The sequence below is a fragment of the Brassica oleracea genome, unplaced genomic scaffold (genome assembly GCF_000695525.1).
Source record: "Brassica oleracea var. oleracea cultivar TO1000 unplaced genomic scaffold, BOL UnpScaffold01208, whole genome shotgun sequence".
Lineage (NCBI taxonomy): Eukaryota > Viridiplantae > Streptophyta > Magnoliopsida > Brassicales > Brassicaceae > Brassica > Brassica oleracea.
Genome location: NW_013617759.1, coordinates 14,351 through 20,927, shown reverse-complemented (window position 1 = coordinate 20,927; position 6,577 = coordinate 14,351).

Sequence of the window (6,577 nt, the reverse complement as noted above, 5' to 3'; positions counted from 1 at the left end):
TTTGCTTTTTAATTTTTTTTTTTTTTTTTTTTAAACTAAGAAACCCAATGAGTTTCTTAGGGATAATCATGGCCTTAGAGCATGATTATCCGGGGTCCTTAGTGGGTTTCTTAGTGCGTGGGCCCCGACAAAACCTTTAAGGATCGGTTACAAAAACTACTAATTAAGAACCGATCTTAGTGAGTTTCTTACACTGTTCGCAGGCCCCACTGACACGTGGCGGCCCGCGATTGGTTTGCTTTTTAATTTTTTTTTTTTTTTAAAAAAAAAACTAAGAAACCCAAAAACTAAGAAATCCATTGGGTTTTTTAGGGATAATCATGGCCTTAGATGCCTTGAAGAAAGACCGAGCATGTATGGAACCCTCACCTGTCTTGTCAAATCCGCTCCGTCTCTAAAAAAAAAAAAAACCAACAACAACCTATTGGCGGACTATCTATTAGCATCAGTATCTATTTGCATGGACACGGAAACTACATGCAATGCCGTCCCATAATTTGGGATGGCCTAAAGCACAAAAAAAATTGTGTGGCCTATTATATAAATACCAACAATATATAGCAATACACTAACATCAAACCAGTACAAAAGTGTAAAAAGTAATCAAATGGTTAAAATAAAAACTATATTGGACAAAAGGGGGATCGAACTATGGTATCCTAACTCAATTCAAACTTGTTAACGATTAGACCTAGCTAATATTTGGTGATATGTGGCCTTAATTTTTCTTCTATATATTGTGGCCTAAAGCATATGCTCTAGTTGCCTTATGGCAGGGACGGGCCTGACTACATGAAATCAATGTCGAAAGACATCAATAAAGTCAATGCACTGAGCGTATGTGAAAATCCTCCATTGTTACTTAACAACACTCGCAAGGACATATGCCACAGTAACCTATCTCCCCCAACAACATAAAAGAAAAATGCGACCAATCTTACTATTACAAACAAATAAAATAAATGATATATTTCATATAAAACCTACTCTACAAAATTTTATATTTTATGCTTCAACTATTAGTCATTCAATTTGTTTATTCAAAAAATATAAACGTTATTTCACTACTTTGAAATAAATTTATACACCTCGCGTATGTCAATAAAATAGCAATCCCTCGTATACAGAATATACATCCAATTGATAAATGTAAAGCTGATCCTCAACATCGTTGAGACTTCCATAATAACGGCTCCACAATTTAAACAAATAGCTACAACATCAACTTATTTGTTCAAAAAAATTCTTTACTGATATTTTACGCTAAGAAAAACATCAGACAATTTCTATTCAGGGATGGTCTATATTTTTTTCAACGGAGATCACTAAGAGATTTTGCTTATAATTTAGTAGGCTGAAAAAGATTTCTTCCCATTATTATATATACTAGGGACATTGCCCCCGCGCAAGCGCGGGGTTGTGGACAAAGTTCTTGTTTCATCTCAATATTTTTGCTAGGGTTATTGTAGTTGTGATTTTTGCGTTTTGAGTTGTTTTCAAGTTTTTTTTATTGTTATAGGGTTAGAGTTGTGATGATAAACTGTGTATGCATTGTTCTCCACTTATGAAGGACTAAACTGTGTTAGTAATGTGATTGATATAATTCGTGTTGTTGTTTGTTGTGTCACTGAAACTTATTGTTTGTTTGTCTTTTTAATTTGTTTCTTGTACTGTTGAGAGTACATAAATTATATTAAAGTTGTTGAAAATACTTTTTGTTTCTGGATATTTTTTCTCCAGTTAGTCGTGTAAGTTGTGTGTATTAAGTAATAATTTTTATTATCCTTATTATGTTTGTAATATTTTTTTATTTTATTTTTAAACTTGTTGCTCTTATTGGACCTTTAAAACAAATACATGAAGACTTGTAGAAATAACTATAAGATGAGTGACAGTTCTGAGTATTTGGGCTTTAATGAGTTTTAAACGAATTTATGTATTTTTCATAAGAAGATAATAGCATTGGCCTGTTGACATTGGACATGTAAGCTATTTTTATAAGACAAGAGGAGTGAGCAGGTGGAGCTGTTGTTGCCGCCTTTGTGTCTGTCGGGATTGTCTCTTGTATCTCTTGTTGTGGCTGTGTTTGTTTATTTTTTATTTGATGGGGAATATGTGAACAAAAATCATTGTTAGTTGTATTTATCATAGTTCATAACTTACTTTGCTTTTTTGTTTAGTAATTTCATTGATCTTGGTTGTCGTATTCGTCTTTTTCGTTGCAAAAGTAAGTTTGTAAATTGTTAAATAGCTGACCGTGTAGTTTGTATTTGTTTAACTGACTCGATGTATGTGTCGTTGCGAAAGTAAGTTTGTAAATTGTTAAATAGCTGGCCGTGTAGTTTGTATTTGTTTAGATGACTCGATGTATGTGTCGTTGAGTTTTAGTTGAAATGATTAGTTTGGCATATTTGTTTTGAAGTTTATTTCTAAGATTAGACAAAAAGGAGAGGTGATCATTAATGATTCGTCTTTTTTGGAATTCTAGTTTTTGATGTTTTGATTGTTTGGGTTGTTGTGGTTTCTTTTAAGCTGTAAAATAAAGATTTGTGTAAAATTAGTTTGATAAGTAAGAGAGAAAAATAGACGACCACAGAATTTGGGTAGGAAATATTTTTGATTATTGATGTTAGCACAATATAGATAATAGTATAAAGAGAATTGTGTGTTGATTGTTTCTTACGGATCAATTAGGAGATGGATAACGACTCTAGTTGTTTCTTTGCTAAGGTCAGAGCCTTGGACAGAACAGATTTGCTCAACTACATCTGCGAGTTTAAATATCATTTATGATAACAAAACATATTATAAACTCAGATGCAATATAATAATATACCTGAGAGTTCTAGGTTTGTGTTCGCAATGGCTTGGAAATTGTCAAATCGTCTAATTATGATTGGAGATTGATCTCAGGAGCACCCGTGATGACTTCATCAATAATAGTACTTCATCAATAATAGTTGGTGAAATGAAACAAATGAGGAATGTATGATCAATTATCTTGTACATGCTTGAGCATCTAGCAACCTCAAAACGATCGACTTTCAGTCTTTCACAATGGAACNATGAATCACAGAATCTGCAAATAATATTATTTAACAAAGAATCAGGAAATCAATTAAAAATAATTATATTAAATAAGTGTGATAAATCGAAGATTAACTTACCTTTTCATCAAGGAAGAGAACCGTGATTCTCATAAACTCAATGTCTTTCTTGAAGTTCAGAGAATTCCATAAGCGCGGAGGTTAGAGGCTATGCTCTGACTACTACGACCAACACGGAGAGACTCGAAGGTTGAGTGACGGATGCCGGAAACGCCGGTTTGAGGAACTGAAGAGGCAGAAAGACATTTTCTAGAAGATCCTTAAAGCTAAGAGGAATCAATGAGTTTTGTGGAGATGCAAATTGGGTTCATCAAAGATGATAATCATATATATAGGGTTTAAAGAAAGGCTACAAATCAGGAACATTTAAGATCAAGCGATTTAAGATGGGGAGATAAAGAGTTCACCGGTGAAAAAATAGATTACGAACAGACACACAGCGCGACTCTTCAGACTTGTCTAAGACAATGATGAAAAGAACCTAATCTCATGTTAAATGAAGACAGTTTACAATATAAAAAAACTATAATTGTTGTTTTTTCATATAACGTGATGAACCTCATTTAAAAATGAAACTCATAATACATTTGTAGGCCCGGCCCACAGAGAAAACCGAAGAAGCAAAAGTTTCCGACCTCCATAAATATATATTAGTTTCAGTCATCAATGTACAAAGTATCCCTTAGTTTAGTGGTATAAATGTTGGTGTTTACATCTCAATAATCCGGGTTCGAGCCACAAATTTGACATTTTTTTCATACTTTTTAAAAGTGGGACCCACCAAAATGTTGACGTGTCGTCTCAGGTGTGAGGCAACTGCCTCATTATATTATAGATTTTTTCATACTTAGCATTGTAATATAGAACCACTAAATATTCAATCGATATACAATTCTAATGAAATATTAACAGCGTCATAACTCTTAACAAGTGATGGACAACATAGAGAAAGAGAGTGTCACCTAATACTTCTTAAATCTGTACAAATATTTTTTTGTTCATAGAAAGTAGAAATTTCAAAAAATCACTACCTTTATTGGTAAAGTTTCCATTTAACATAAGATTTGATCACTCATGTGTCTGCGACTTGTCTTAAGTGAGTCTGAACATTGCTTCAATACTACTACTACTAAAAAGAATAAATGACCACAATTTGAATTTGACCACCAATTTAGGATCCGAATGTTTACAACCACCCGTTCCGCACCGCAGTTAACAATAACAAAAAATCTCTACATATACCATATATCTATACGTTTTTATAACTGTTAGAACCGCACCGCAGTTGAACCGCTTGTCCCACACCGCTGAAACCGCTTGTCCCACACCGCTGAAACCGCAGTTACTATTCGGAGCCTTAATTATCTAATACCAAACGTCCATCCGTAGATTCACAAAATTAACACTTGTATTTTTTTCTTACAAATATCAACCATTATACTACACAATTAACAAATATCCCGCGCGTAGCACAGGCAAGCCACTAGTAATATATAATTTTGGATTATTAAATATTGCTTAAATGTTATTGGATAACAAAATACATGACTTTTGATTGGATGGAAATACGGCCGGCAAATTAATTTTTAAAAAAATCTAAAAAAGTAATAAATTGCCATTGTAAATAATTCTAAAACTAAGGGCAGAAGAATCCTAGGAGGGATTTTGCTTTAATAGTAGGGGAAATTACATGTTTACCAATTTCATGCTACAACTTTTCAGTTTTACAATCACTAAAGGGACAATTATGACCTTGTTCTTTATATATACTAGGAAACAAATCCGCGCATTCGCGCGGACAGTCAAAATCCTTTACTAAAAACTAAATTATTTAATATTCATAAATTGTATATATTTAATAATTATATATATAATACTTTTTTATTTTTTCATTTAAATACTGAATATATTAGCTTAAAATAAAAAATTCAACAACATAAGGAAAAGGATGTAAAATGTATATAACAAATTAAATATAAATTGACTTTTGAATTTATAGAACAATAGATATACATTTTTATTAGTAATATCGGTTGAGACAATGGTAAAGACTGGCTAGACAAGAAGTTCATCTTCAGTATTAGGAATATCAACCTTTTGTTTAATCTTTGCGGATTCTTTAATCTACGGGACAGCTGTCTCAACACAAATTTTTTTTTTGATTCTGTAATGTAGAAATTAAAATTAATTCCTCTCTTGCGTGTTTACTATTTCACTGCCAAGGCATTTATCGGAGTCAATCGTATTCTATAAATATGATATTTATCTAGTATGATCAACTGGATGAAGCAGAGGACATATAGTCATGGACTAAAGCAAGCTATGAAAAGTAACTGCTTACAGACTACCAAGATATATGATATATGAGATCGATGATATCGATGAAGTTTTTTTTTTTTTTTCAAACTTACAACTTTATTATATCGATGAAGTTTATTTTCAAATCTTTCTTTTAAAAGTTTGGGAGCCCTTCATCTCAACAAGTATTTTATAGAGGACTCAGTTTCAGGTCTTGACATTGGCATAACAAAAAGGCATCCTTGTCGCAGCAAAGCCCATATACAGTGATAAAATAGTAGATTCACTTTGTATTTTTCTTACCTATAATCGGTATTTTTAGCACGTGCAATCATCTAATAAATGCTACTTGGGTGTCATCCTTGTCTTGTTGTGCAGTTTCCTAATGTTCCTCGCCAAGGATTTGATTCAGAGTAAACTTCTTACCAATAAATGTAAATCTCTTAATTTAGACTTTGATCTCTAGGCATTTTCTTGAATTAGATGGGGTATGCCCTTTTTTTTCCTTGACCAAACCATATTTTCATTACTACTTTAAATCCAAGGTTTAAGGAGCATACAAAGCTGATTTAGCAAAAGAATCAACTTCAAAAAATCTTTTCACAAAAATAAACCACTTAAATAATACACCAGTTGAAATACATATAATGTTTTTAATGTACATAAAAATAAAGTAATAGTTTTAAATTAAAGAATTTGAAAATTTGTCAAAAGGCAAAGGAAATATCATATGTTGTTTTGGTAACTTAAAACAAAAAGTTCTTTGTAATTATACTAACAATTAATTAAATCTAAAGCATGTAACAAAAATGAGGATAGTTTAACATCTCAATTTAAAAATACTATAAATGAAACAATTGTTTTAATGAATTTTGACTTTTGTCAAATATTAGGTTACACAAATCTCTTTTTATGATAAGTAAAGTTTATGTTTTATCAAAACTAAGATACATAAATATAAAAAGAAATTCTAATGTTTGTATGTGATTCTTCAAAAGTCTTCTATGATCATTTAGATCTTAAAGTAGTTACAATGGTTATTTTTTAAAAATGGTAATGATTTTTATAAATAGTTATAAATCTTCATCTAAGCAATTGCAATGATTCATTTAGATGATTTTATCCATTAAATCTGCAACAGAACATTCTATGTTCTCAGCCTTTTGTTTTGC